We start from the raw sequence: 13,374 nt of genomic DNA, 5'->3' as shown, positions 1-13,374 counted from the left end.
ACTCCACCTCTTCCCTGCGCAAATAAAGCTCCACTGAGTTCATATCCTGGAGAGGGGAATGGCCAGATCCCAGAAGAGCTGGTTACTTCACTGCCCGGTAACGTGTTTCCCTGGCCAGCTGGGAAAGGAGCTTTCCTATCTGTGAAGGAACCGCCTGACTTCCCCCATCCAAAGGCTTTAACAGCTGTTTCCAAATTGAAGAGGATGAGGAGTGAAGCTTTCAGCTTCCGTAGGGAATGGGAGTTTCCTCCAGCTCCTAGCAAGATGTCGTCAGCAGCCAGAGCCCTTGGCTGGGGGATCTTGTCTATTGTCAGTTTGTCAGGGAAGCTGTAGGGGCCAAATGCAGGGGACCTCTCCCTTCCTCTGCATGTCCTCTTGGTCTGGAGGTAAAGGGTTTTCACGTCATCCAGGATAATTCTGGAGCCTCGTGGCCAAGCAGTAACTCTAGCCCACTTCCTCCCCTCGGGGAATGTGGGACATGGTGCTCTAGATCGCTTTCTAGGTCCAAAAGGGTCTTAAGACTACGAGTGCTTTCCTAGTCTGTCTAGTCTGGTGTCTAGCAGGATCAGAGCAATGGTCCAGCTGCCTGAACCTCCAGACACCAGTGGGGCTATACTGTTTGTATGGGAAGAAGAAGATCCTCCTGTTGGGTTGCTCAGGTTCAGGCTAATCTCACAGACACACACCTTGATTCCTCCGACCACTGTGCAGACGGAGTGGAGCTGGAGAGGTTGAGGCTTAGAACCAGGGCGTCCCTTCTGGACACGGAGCAAAGAGAGAAATCCAGCCATTGCTGGTTGGCCTCCTGCCCCATCTTCAACAGCCAGGCTTGGGAAAAAGTATCAGCCCCCATCACGGCCTGCTCTGGCCAAGAAAATCACATTGTCCCTTTCTAATGACAATGATGCTTGAAATCTGTTCTCTGAGAAGGTTCTTGCTTGGTCTTCTTTACCAGCATTGGCTCGTGAAAGATAGTGGGCAGTGGTGCCATAATCGAACATGGCATTGTTTAGCCATTAAGACCAAAATCCAAGCAGAAGGGAGTTTGGGGACACAGTAAAAAGGAGCTAAACAGATTTTGTTTGACAATGAAACACCTAGAGCAGTGGCGAGCAATTATTTTGGACGGAGGGCCACTTACTGAGTTTTGGCAAGCCATCGAGGGCCGCATGACAGGCAGCCCAGGGCAGATTAATATTACTTTTCTGATTTTTTTAGGGGCCCCGCGGGCTGGATAGAATGGCTTGGTGGGCTGCATCCGTCCCGTCGGCCACATTTTGCCCACCCCTGAGCTAGAGTCAACCTTGCTGGTACAGTGGCTCTGCACTACTCAGTGCAGTCCTCCCCACGGGTGATGCCATCCAAGCCCCTTCTCTTCACATCCCTGTCCCTTGGCTGAGCTATTCCCGTAATAGCACAGCAGGACCAGATTGAGACATGCAAGCTCTGTATTACCCACTGCAGGAACAGACAGGAATGGGGTTTCCAAGTTTCCTTTCCTTTCATTGTTCTGTTGTGTGTTAGTTTTAAGGATCTCTGTTTTTTTCTGCTCTGCTCTGCTCTGCTCTGCTCTGCTCTGGGGGGTTTTCCTGGTGACAATTTGGTTTCTGCTGGGAATAGCTGAAGGACTGTGTTGCCAGCTGCATTTTAGCCAATACTGGAGTTGCCCAACACTTTGGTTTAATAATCACAGTGTGGCTGTGCAGATCAGCAGGGACCCATTGTTCCTTCCTTTATCTGACTTTCAGAAGGGCTGATGGAGGCAAAATAACCCAGAACAGCCCTCCGGCATCTGCCTCTTGTTTCTAATCTCTTTAAAAACTCAATTCTGTTTCACTGGTTTTCTTGTAAAAGCTGAAGGGGAAAAAAATGTCCCAAAAGTTTCCACTGTCCACTGCCTTTGGTGCCGCACTCCATCTCCTCCTCCCAGCCCCAGCTCGCTTCAGAGATCAGGATGTCTCACTGAGCGCGCACATGCATCGCAAATCTACCACCTCTGTCCCCACCCAGGGCTAGCCAAAGGTGGAAGGCAAATGCTTTCAGTCTCACAAGGCCCTGTTCACCCCCAGAAAGCAGCACCTTCCCAGTGTCCTGGGGACCCAGTCCTAGTGCAGACTGGCCCAAGGGTAGGCAAGGAGTGTACCCCAGCCACTTTACATCCCTCTGGGAACAGATGAGCTGCTACTGTATTATTTATCAGTGGCTGCAAGCAAGATTAGTGCAGTCTAGGTGCTGTAGAAGCAAGCTGAGCAACGCCCATCTCTGCCCCAAACAACTCATGTCTTGTCTCTCCAAGTTGTAACAGGGAGAAAGAGGAGGCAGAGCGTGGGGGAAGCAGCAAAGCAGATACCCTGTGCAGGAAGCAGTGGTTAAGATCTGGCTGCCAGCTGGCCAAGCTCTGTAGGTATTACACAAAGGTTAGTGTTAAGGAGGGCAGGGGTGATGGCTTTGCAGAGCCAGTCTGGGCTCTTTCCCACATGGAAGGAGAAGCATTGTGCTTTTCCACACACTGCCTGTGAGAGAAGTGGATGTGGAGGTGATCAAAGATGCATTGTGCATAGGCTGGCACAGTACTGCTGTAAGCCAGTGGATTCAGTTGGTAGGGCAGGTCCAAATCCTGGAGGGCCTTGAAGGTTTAAATAAGGCAGTTGTTTGCAGTGGAGGATGGAGAGCGGGTGCCAATATACACAGGACATCAAGCCAGGAAGGTGAGCCTAGGTGTGGGTTTATTAATAACCATGATTGGAGCAGCATTGGAGCAGTCACAGCCAGAGATTCAAGGAGTCAGCTTGCAAGATGATGAGGCTAGCCAAGGGCAGGCAACTTGTATGGGCAGACAAGGACAAAGTGCTCCAGAGGCAGCAGTCTCTAGGTCTCAAATGTGATAGCTGGTGTCAGTGCAGAGCATCTGACCTGAGCAGAGTTACTGCAGCCTGACACCAGTGTCACTGAGGCCAAGAGCTGAGCTGGTGCCTGGTGGGCCTGGAGCAGCTCAGGAAGCACTGAGGCATGCACTTCCCTGCCCCGATCAGGTGCAGCACTGGATGGAAAGGCTCCTGTGCCATCAGCAGCTTCCTGGCAGGCTGATGCTGTCCGCAGAGCAGCCTGCATGCAGAGGTCCTGGACTCGTGCAAAGGGAAGATATAGACCAGCAGGAGATAGCTTCTAAAGAAATGGGAGCTTGCACTATGGGGAGCTTCTCTAGGTCCTCATCAAGTTCCTTTTTGGAAAGGACAGTGGCTGGAAACAAGGGGGTGCTGGGACCCTGCCTCTTGAGGGTATGGGCAGGAGAGCACTAGTCCCATCGCTCTCTCCAGGTACTTGCTGCTCTTCTGGTCTGTGCCTCTCAGACTCTCCTGTGTTGCCTAGAGGTCACTACGGTGAACCCAAACCAGCATCCTGCCTGCCTAAGAGGCCTGATTTCCATTTAACACAGCAATGACCTTGTAGCGTGGCAGCTACCTCCAGCCATAATGACACCCACCCTTAATTGCCTCTGAGGCTGGACTCAGCAGCTGGGTTTGTGGGGGACATGTTTGTCAGTGTTTGTGGTGAGCAGGATGGTTTCACTTGTAGGGATGAACGGGATGGAAGAGACCTCAAGCCAAGGCACTGGCTGCTTGTGGTCAGTGTGGAGCCCATGGTACAAGAAGTGGCTGTGGTGTCCCGGTTTTAACAGCCTAAAGGAGATAATATTTCCCTAGCCCACAGGGTTGGGGAGGGGGTGCTCCAAAGCTTGCTGTTAAGTACTAGAAGAGTCTGGGATATGTGAAGCTCCTTCTGTAGCCTGTGAAGTGCTTTGGGATGGGAGAGACGAAGGCTTTGCTCTTCCACAGCGTCCCCTCACCTGGCCTGCACGGCATCATCTTCTAATTCCTTATTTTCTGAGAGCCCCCCAGTCTCTCTTGGGTGTTCTTGGATTCCCCAGCCTTCATAGAGGATGAGCTTTTTCCTCCCTGTGTCCTAAAGCAACAGAGCAAATGGTCCTGCTGGGCATCCCCAGACCAAATCAAGGTATGACTCCCCCTCTGGGATTGTTCCTCTAAAGTGGAGGCTGCAAAGCAGAGTCAAGCTGACTCACCCTCTTGACTTCCCTGTCTCCGACTGCGGGCAAGCCACAGGCAGGCAAGGTGTAGCACAGAGCAGCTGTGTGTCCATAGGATGGAAGATGATTAGCTCCTGCAGCCAGTTTATTGGCTTATCAGCAGCCTCCCCCTTGCTGTTTGCTTTCCCAGAGCCTGTGCACACAGCGTCTGTGCTCCCAGAAGCTCCATCCATCAGCCGGGAGCCTGGGTTCTTTCCCACACCAACTTTTTAACCCCTTCCCGCTGCCATCGCAACAGGCCTGTGTCCGGGCAACAGCTCCCCGTGGAATGTCCTGTCCGTCCAGCGGAAGAGACTGGGTCTATGCGTCCGCTCCTGAAGTGCGGCTCTGGGATGCAGTGCCTTGGGGAGGCCCCGTGATCCTGCATTCAGGGCCCCTGTGTCCTGGCACAGAGGAGAGGGGGGGTGTTCCAGGCCATGAGGCACAAGTGATAGATTTGCCCTATAAAGGTGTTTCCCAGGCTGGGCATGCTTTTCAGTCTGTGCCTCATGTGAATAGTGGTGGTGAGAGAGTCCACAGTGAAAGGGCCCTTTCCCCAATGCACTGGATGCAAGGAAGGGCTAGCTACACTAACCAGGCACTTTTTGTGCAAGCCACTTATTTCCTGGGACACAGCAGAGGTTGCTTGTTTGGGACTCAGGACTTGTGTGCAGATGAGCATAACATGCTGCAGGGACCCCTTTCTCCGAAGGCGCCCGGTGTGTCGTCCAGTAGCCCAAGTTGATAGTTTGGAGCCGTTCTGAAGTCTTCACCTGACAGGTGGTGGCTAGGAGGGGAATTAACGTTCTCCCTGCTCCTTCCCAGTTGCTCATGGCTGGGGGGAAGCCACTGGCACCACCCAAGCTGCGGTTGTCTGCAAAAGTAGGCAAACCCCGTGAATGCTTCTCCCACGTATACCGCCTCTGCTGCCCAGGGGCTGCCTTGTTCAGCTCAAACTTCTTCCCAAGTTCAACTCCTCTTTCATCCAAACTTCTTGTGGGCCAAGTGCTGAAGTCATTGATGGTTTATAACCCTGGAAGAGGGTAGAGGATGTCCTGTTTTCTGGACTCAAGGCTATAACACTCCCTTTTCCAAACTGGGGTGCTTTTAGCCCTTTGAGGCCACTGTTGGCCTTCCCCAAGGCCAGACAAGGGCTTGGCATTAGTCAGGACTTTTCTTGGGATGCCAGGGTGGGCAGGGTGGAGGACATCATGTCCCAGTGGGGGAAAAAAGAGAATCTTTTTAGAGCCAACCACAGGCATCGGTGAAAAAGCAGTTTGCGTAGGAGCTATTCTTTCCTGTTCAGGGTCACAAGTAAAAGGTGCTTGCAGATCGGTCTGACTGGGGGAGGGGGTGAAAATAAGATCTGGGAAACCTCTCTTTTTAAGACACTGTGCAGTAAGGACTGCAAGAAACCTGAGGAAAGGCACAAGTGGGCTGTGAGGGGTTAAATCGGGGCAGGTGGCAGGAGGTGACTCACTCACCTAGCGTGCCTGCTCAAAGACCAGCCTGCTCATCACGCCCATGGCACTAGGGCTAAGGCAGGGCACTCCTGTCTTTGGCAGCTGCCAGGAGGTGGCATGGCGCCGGCCCTGTGGGCGTAGTGCCGGAGGGAGGTAAATACGAGTTCATGGTGGCGCGCCTGCCAATAAACCAGAGTGAGGTGCTCCCCCGCCCCAGCTCCCCGCAGCCATCTACAACCCGGGGCACGCACGTAACTAACTGTCGTGTGATGACAGTACTGATATGCCGAGTGCCAGGTGCCTTTGGAAAGCCTGGGCTAGCTAGAGCCGGCGTGTGCAAAGCAGCCGGCAAGCATGAGCTCTGGCAGCATAGTGGTGCCCCCCATAGGGAGGGGACAGGATCCGCATTCCCATTTACCCATAGAGAAACTGAGGCACGAGTTGAAATGGGCTCCCCGAGCTTGTGGGTGGGTTGAGACGGGCCCATCGAGCTATGGCTGAGCATCCACAGCCTTCTTCCCTCCACTCAGCCATTGATTCCCCTGTCCCAGCCAGATTCCTAGGAACCGCAATCTGCTCCATGTCCCCAAAAGAGCCCCATACCCCAGGAGAGGGGCCCTGGGAAATCTGCCAGCAAAACAGGACCCAGAACTTTTGCCTCCTGGGTGCTCCCGTAAGATAATGGGCAGGCAGCTGAGCTCCCTTTGAAAAGGCCACCCCATTGAGCACGCGAGCTACTGATTTGTAAGCAACCTGCAGGCACTCGGGGAAGGTTGGCAGTGAGTCTGACCCTACGCAAGGACTGGTCCCCCCCACCCCCAGCTCCCCAGGGCTTATCTAACCCGGGCACCTAGACAGGAATGGGAGGAGAGGCCAGCGGCTGCAGGGTTCAGAGCCGGGGCAGAACAGAGCACGTGAGCAGAGTAAAGGAGACGTTGCTTTGGAGCCGAGCCCCTGGGAAAGAGACTCCAGGGCCTGGCAGGGGAGTGGAAGGAGGAATCGAAGGCACCGAGCACTTGTAATGTGGAGGGGGAGCAGTGACACAAGTGTAGGAATAGCCCCTTGGGGTGGCCATGTGTCTGAGACTGGATTCTCGTTGGTGGGGTAGAGTCTTCTCGCGCAGCATCAAGAGAAATTCCTCTCCAACCATCCCAAGACAGTCTTGGCTTCTCCCCAGACCTTTGCTTCACCCATTTCTAATGCCCCCTTGGCCTTTTATCCTGCCCTGTTTCATTCCCAGGTGCTTTTGGGGCGTGGGACAGAGCACAGGTCTCACGTACCTTCCCTATGCAGGTCTGTTTGGGGAGAGCATCGGGCAGCAGTGACCCTGCTGGTGGTGGCCTTCAGAGGCAGGCAAGCCCACGGCTCTGGGATTCCCAGTGGGTCTGACCTTGGTTTGGTCTGGACTGGACTGGAGTCTGTGCCCTGAGAGAGAAGGGAGCGGCGCAGCGTGAGAAAGTCTAGCCTGGAGGGCTTTCAGTCCTGGATGATGGCCTTGGGGAAGCCAGCGGCATGCCACCTAGGGCTCTCGTGTCCCTCGGAAAGGTCAGGCAACCACATCACAGCAAGCGGTCACTGGAACACGCGGCCTACAGCTCGGCAGACGTTTCCCCATGGAGAGCCTTGCCAGCTCTGTGGTCGTGGAGGCCAGTGCCGAGCCTCCCAAATAGCCGGGTCTGAGACATGAAAGGCCCTTGCTAAAACTCCCTCCACCACACTCCAAAATATCTCCATGGGAAGCAGCTCCGCGCCTGTCAGCACCGCAGGGAAAATGGGTCTCAGGAGAAGCAGGGCCATGGAGGCTGACAGGCCTCAGAGCCTGCAGCTTGGAAGGGTAGATGGGCAGAGCGGGAGGGAAGGGACACACGGAGACGGGGACAGAGCCAAGGGAAGGATGGGAAGGGAGAGGGTAGAGCTGTATGGTGGTGTATGTCCTGTGCCGTCTCATGTCTCTCGCAGGAGGAAGGTCTGAACTTTATACAGCGTCCCATCACCTCCCCCTGCAGCAGATACCAGGTTTGGGTTGCAAGCACCTGCAGACGGGCACCCCGGCGCCTGCCCCTCTCTGGGGCTCCAGTGATTGCTCTTTGAATGAAGGGCTGCGAAGACAATACATCCCGCCTGGGACTCCTGAAAGGAAGCCCCCTCCCCCAACAGGCCCCTCTGTATGAGGCAGACCAGCGGGTGGGAGCTCAGCCCAGTGAGCGCCTCTCAGGCCTTTCCCTTCCCTGGCATGGCTATTGTTTGAGTCCATGACATCAGAGCCCTCCGAGTTGCTCCGGTGACATTTCTGCTGTGCTGCAATGAAAGGCAGCCAGGGAGAGGAGGGGGCGTTGGGGAGACTGCCGGCCTCCGTGTGCTGTTTTGCCAGTGCCTGGCAGACGCTGGGTGTTGCGGAGTCCGCTTGCTCGTTATCGGAGGCCTCTGACCAAACCTCAGGTCCCTTGGAGCCAGAGACTGCCCCAGACCGAACCCTCCCCACCTCAAAGCGAGGGGTAGCCGTGCTCACAGCTCACGGTGGTGGGGCCTTTCCTCCTCTGACTCCTATTTCATAGTTTCATAGATTTTAGGGGCTGGAAGGGACCTTACAGATCATCGGGTCCAGCCCCTCTGCACATGGGCAGGAAGGACTGCTGGGGTCAGATGACCCCAGTGAGATGGGTGTCAAGATGCTGGATTTCCTCCCCTCCCCTTTACAAGCAGCTCTGGCCCTCTTACTGGACCAAGCTGTAGGGTGAGCTCCCAGGCTACCTGAGTTAGCACGTATGCTTCTCATGGGAGGGACTAAGACAGAGTGCTCACCAAACAGCAGCAGAACCAGCAGCCATTTAGGATACGCTATAACCCAACGCCAGCTGTGCCGAGTCTACTCAACCCCCTACTCCCTGCTTCTGGGACTGCCCTTCTTGTATGTATGGGGGACAGCCATCCTGGGCCTTTGAGTTACACCACAAATACCAGGAGGACGAGTTCTCGTGTTGGCCCAACTCAGCGTTGCCAAGTGCAATCTCCCATCTCAGGATTGGGGCAGTGAGGGAGGGCTCTCACCCACCTCCCATCCAGCACAGTCCACACTCGGGGCTGGGAGCACACCCTAACCTTGCCTGGACTTTTGATTCAGCAGGACCTAGTCCCCTGGCTCCTACGGAGGCTGGAGGGTAGAAGGCTGCTGTGCATGTGGGGGTGGTATTTGATGCCGAGGGCTGTTGTATGCAATCAGGGAGCCCCTTACAGCTCCAGTCGTCCCTCTTTTCTGGCCTGGTTAATCCAAGGAGCCTTAGTTCCCAGGAGGTTTATTGTCAGGGATGCCGAAGGCTTGGAAAGCAGTGATAGATCTTTCCCCCACCCCCTCTCTTTCCTGCATCTGTCTGCACCCTAGCTTCCCCTAAGCACTGTGGTCTTTCGCAGGAGCTCCTAATCCCCGAGGTAGGGGAGAGCTAATCTTTTGAAAATGGGAACGAAATCTCCTGTAACCTGGCTGATTTATGTGGCAAGGGCAAACAGCCCTCTCTATCTGTTGTATGTCATCTCGGCCCATCGCACACTTGCATAAATAGGGACCCTCTCTCTCCTGGGAACATCCTTTGAACCAGCTGTTCATGAGGGAGCCAGCTCTGGCCATGGATGGTATAAGGCCTGAATGAAGAGGCAGAATATCTTTGACTGACCCTCTGGTATGCATCCCTCTCCTGTCTCTCTTTCCTTTGCTTCTTCAGCTCTTGCTGCTGCTTCCCCTCACCATTTTTCTGTCACTCCCCACAACCCCAAGAGTCAGGTTGCCTGCCTAGGTTGTCTACCAATCCTAGATCTGCCAGTGACTGTTCACATCACTAAAGCAAGTGGCTTTGCCTCCCTGCACCCCGGTTTACCAGTCCAGGCAGTCAAAATACATTCTTTTCCTGCTTCCCTGGAGAACGTGAGTCCAGCTTCACTAACGCTAAAGGAGTGTAAGTTATTAACACTTCTTTGTTTTGTCCCTCCTCTCCCAGCTGCGTTCCAGCACCGGTGGCCTCCCCCCCATGCCCCAGGTCCCCGGTGCTGTTCTTAGCACACGTGTGTGCATTGCTGTGCTCGAGCAGGGAGGGAGCTTTGAGGAACTCTGGAATGAGGAACGAATTGAGGAATTCTCCTCTGTGCGGGGAGTTGAGACGCAGGAATTCTGCTTTACAGATGTTGACAGCTGCATCCCAGGGGAGTAGGGGAGAGAAGCTTGCATCATCTCAGCTCTGCTTTTCCAACCAGGCATCTCCTGGCCATTTTTCCTTGGAGCTGCTTTGGGAGTGGGATTTCAGGGGATGGGTCTGGCTGTCTGAGCTGGAGGGGATGCTGCTGCCCTCCATGCCATTGGGGTCTGCAGGCTCTTCCAGGTGGTTTCACCAGAGAAAGATGCAGCAGTGTCTTCCATAGTGCATAGATCATGTTGAACAGACTGTTACATTTGCTTGTGTGCTATGCTCTGCTCCATGGATCTGGCATCAGGTTGGCGTGGGATCCCATTAGAAGAGTCGGTGGGCCTCCATGGATGTCTCAAAGCAGCTGAGTTTGAGATGAAGCTATTTTTCTATAGAGTTGGATGAAGAGCTTAGGGCTGAGGGAGAGAGAGCATCATTCTTCTTCTCTTGGATATTCTCTGTATCTTGCATTTCATGGCAGCTCCATATTTGTCTCAGTTCTGCTTCACTCACTCCTGGAGCAGCCTCCCAGTCTGTTTAGACTACCACCTCCTACCACTTCTAAGACAATGAACAACCCCACTGAGCACTCGCTTACGCTGTGAGCCTTTCCAGCGAGAGTCATTCTAGTGTGTGTAGAGTGCATAAAGATCCCACCTTCTGGCTGGGCTTTTCCTTCCATAACCCCGTTCTGGCATCAATTAGCACCTAGAGCTAGTGGGAATGTGCTCTCGTTGGGGTCGGGTTCCTATAATGTGGGGAATCTTAGCTCTGGAGGTTTGGACCATAAGCTTTGCACAAAACTCCAGGGCATAGCAAAGCACCCCACAGTATCAGATGAGCTGCATGCCCAAACTCAACAACAAGAGAACCAGAAATTGTCACTGACTTGCCTGGCTCCTCTGAGTGGCACGCTTCTCAAACTGGGGCCTGTGTACTTATGCATGCGAGTGGCAAACTTCTAGGAACAGGGGAATGGAAGAAGGGAAAGGGGAAATACAAGTAAAGGGAAAGGAAGGAAAAAAATGAAGAACAGCTGTATCATGTCTCCTAGTCTGTCAGCGAGGTTACAGCATGGTTGAGTGATAAAGAGTGTTACTTCTTCTGTATCCATAATACAGCATCTTAGGGGTGGCAAGCAGGATAACAGAAATAAAAGGGGGAACGCTGCCCAAAACAGTTTGAGAATGACAGTCCTACGGCAGAAGTAATCACACAGTATAACGCCTGATGCATCAGCATTTCTGTGGCACCAGTCAACATAGGTTTCAAGTTGAGGCTGAGCCACTTAAGATCCTACTAAAACTGGTGAAAGAATCACCTATTTTCTGTGATTTTTTTTTCTAATGTCTCCTCCACACCACCCAGATCCATCCCACTCCCTGGCCTGCTTTAGGAACCATTGCAGAAGTGGAAGATGGTCCAAGGGCTACTTGCTGTTTTCCTGGCTTCTTCTGCACTGCTAAAGCACTGGTCCGCTCCAACAGGGACTCTGTAAACCTGGCACCGCAGGGCCTCTGTTTATTGTCTCACAGTGATTCAGATCCAATGTGGCCAATTTACAAGTGGAACCTTATTTTTTCCTAAGTGGCGGTTGTGCAAACACAGCCTAACATCTTAGTGCCAAGCTGGATGTTCCTTCCCATGTTTCACTACCAGCAGTAAATGGTCCATGAGCCAAATGTCATGCCCACTGGTACTTGCAGAACCTGAGAGCCCTCCATGGGATTGCCGAGGTGCAGCCGATGGGAGCCTAGTCATTCTCCTGATGATGTACAAGAAGGTATTGACTTCAACTCCCTCTCTCTCAGCCCTGCTGGCTCTACAGAAATAACAGGATAAATCAGAACCAGGATAAATAAAACCATATTTTTGTCATTAACTTTGGCAGTTCTGAGTGAACATCCCTGGGGTGTAGGTCCCTGGAGTAGAGGAGAGGGCCTCACATACTCACTCTGAAATGTAGAGCTGCACATTAATGGTTGTCTAACGCTTTGAAGATGAAAAGCCCCTAGAAGTGCTAATTATTATGCTTCCATCTAGGTCTCTCCTGCTTCTTCTGTGCTGGGGTGACTAGTCGCGCATCCTTTGCAAGCAGCCACTCAAAGACCATTTTGCATGAGTTAACCTGTTTACAGAACATTTTAAACTGCAATAATGACTCGAACGAAAACCACCATTCCACAGTTTCCTTTTAATTAAGTATTGGCAGAAGGAAAGGAGTCTGGCCCTTATTCAACTCTCTTGCTTCCTTTAGTAGGGGTCCCCTACCTTTCCTGTCACAGAGCATATGCTTATGGCATTGGCCATACAAACAGTGCAGAGAAACAAGGAGAGGAAGGGCGAGAAGGAGAGAGATCTTTAGTGATGGAAAGTCGAGAGGAACTTGAATACAAGGCAGCGGGGCCATGGAAGATGACCAAAGCTGCGAGGGCGAAGGTGCTTTCTCCCATAAGTAACCCAGCAAAATTTCAGCTGTGCTTTTTCCAATTATTGAATCCCAGCTTAAGAGTATGGCTCTTCTGGATCCAAACACCCTATATGAAACAAGGAACCTAATGAAAAATAACACATCATAGGCTTGAAGATGCAGCCACCTTGGATGAGAAATAGGTCCTCAGAGTGGCGGTATAGAGCAAAGAGTGATTCAGTCTGACATCTGCTTGCAGCAAAGTCAGGGGTAAAAATGAGCCTAGAAATAATTAATCCTTTGTCCCCCGTCCCCCACCTCCCAACCTTTAAATACATTGTCCTCTTTTTCTTGCCTTTTAGCAAATAAATTCCAGAGATTTTAATCTTCTCTCAAGCCCCCAGATGAGAAGACAATGTCCTTGCTCTTTGTGGGAGGAAAGAATTAATTTGAATTCATTGCTAGAGGGAGTTGGGATCTTACATGATCAGTCTTGTGTGTGCATGTGTATGTGTGTGTGCACACATTAGGAGGACGGGGTACTGGTCTCCACATTTGTATGGTTCCCCACATCTCAGAGTCTCCAAGGAACAGCGGGGCGTGCGCGAGGGTAAAGGAATGCCGAGACAATGCAATCCCTACATTCACAACCGTGACCTCAGCCTCTGCCCAGGCAGCAAAAATGCCAACCATCTGGTCCGTGGGCCATCCCTTGGCACACTGAGTGGGGACAGAGCTCAGGGGTGGAAGCAAAATGTCCCATATCAGCACTCGTCAAGCACCAGCCCCTATAAATATGAGTGTCCCCACAGGAGAGCTGAACAGCAGTGCCATCCCGTTGGGCAAAGGCCATGGGACAGATCCTGCTGCTCCCTCCTTATGTAATGGGAGCTTGAGGGCTGCAGAGATGCTGGAAGTGGGGGCAGTTGGGCTGCGGTGGCAGGTGGAAAGCAGGAGGGTGGGTGAGATGCGCTAGAGTCTGCTGGGCTCTTTGGAAGAGGGTATGTGGAAGTGTGCGGAGAAGAAGCTGGAGTGAAAGACGGAGAGGACGACAAAGGGATGGGTCAGGTGCTAGTTTGCGCACTGGGAGGTCAGTATGGCAAGGCTGGGGCACAGGCAAAGCTTTGTTGTGTATAGGGCTGCCACCAAGGGGCTTCAGAGGGCTTGAATCTGAGTCTGGGGCTTGAGTCTGCCTGGGGTAACTTGAGGGGGAAAGCTAAGCACTATCCTGCCAGCCCTGAGTGG

General features: G+C 53.0%; 1 protein-coding gene across 6 annotated transcripts in view; it reads left to right on the top strand.

The window, feature by feature from the left end:
* Positions 1–13,374, top strand: part of CASKIN2 (CASK interacting protein 2) — a 58,553-nt gene that overhangs the window by 23,425 nt on the left and 21,754 nt on the right. The window lies entirely within an intron of this gene.

Source organism: Crocodylus porosus, unplaced genomic scaffold (genome assembly GCF_001723895.1).
Source record: "Crocodylus porosus isolate Cpor-Errol unplaced genomic scaffold, CroPor_comp1, whole genome shotgun sequence".
NCBI classification, from domain to species: domain Eukaryota; kingdom Metazoa; phylum Chordata; order Crocodylia; family Crocodylidae; genus Crocodylus; species Crocodylus porosus.
The sequence above is the reverse complement of the archived record's forward strand: the minus strand, read 5'-3'. Positions and strand labels throughout refer to the sequence as shown.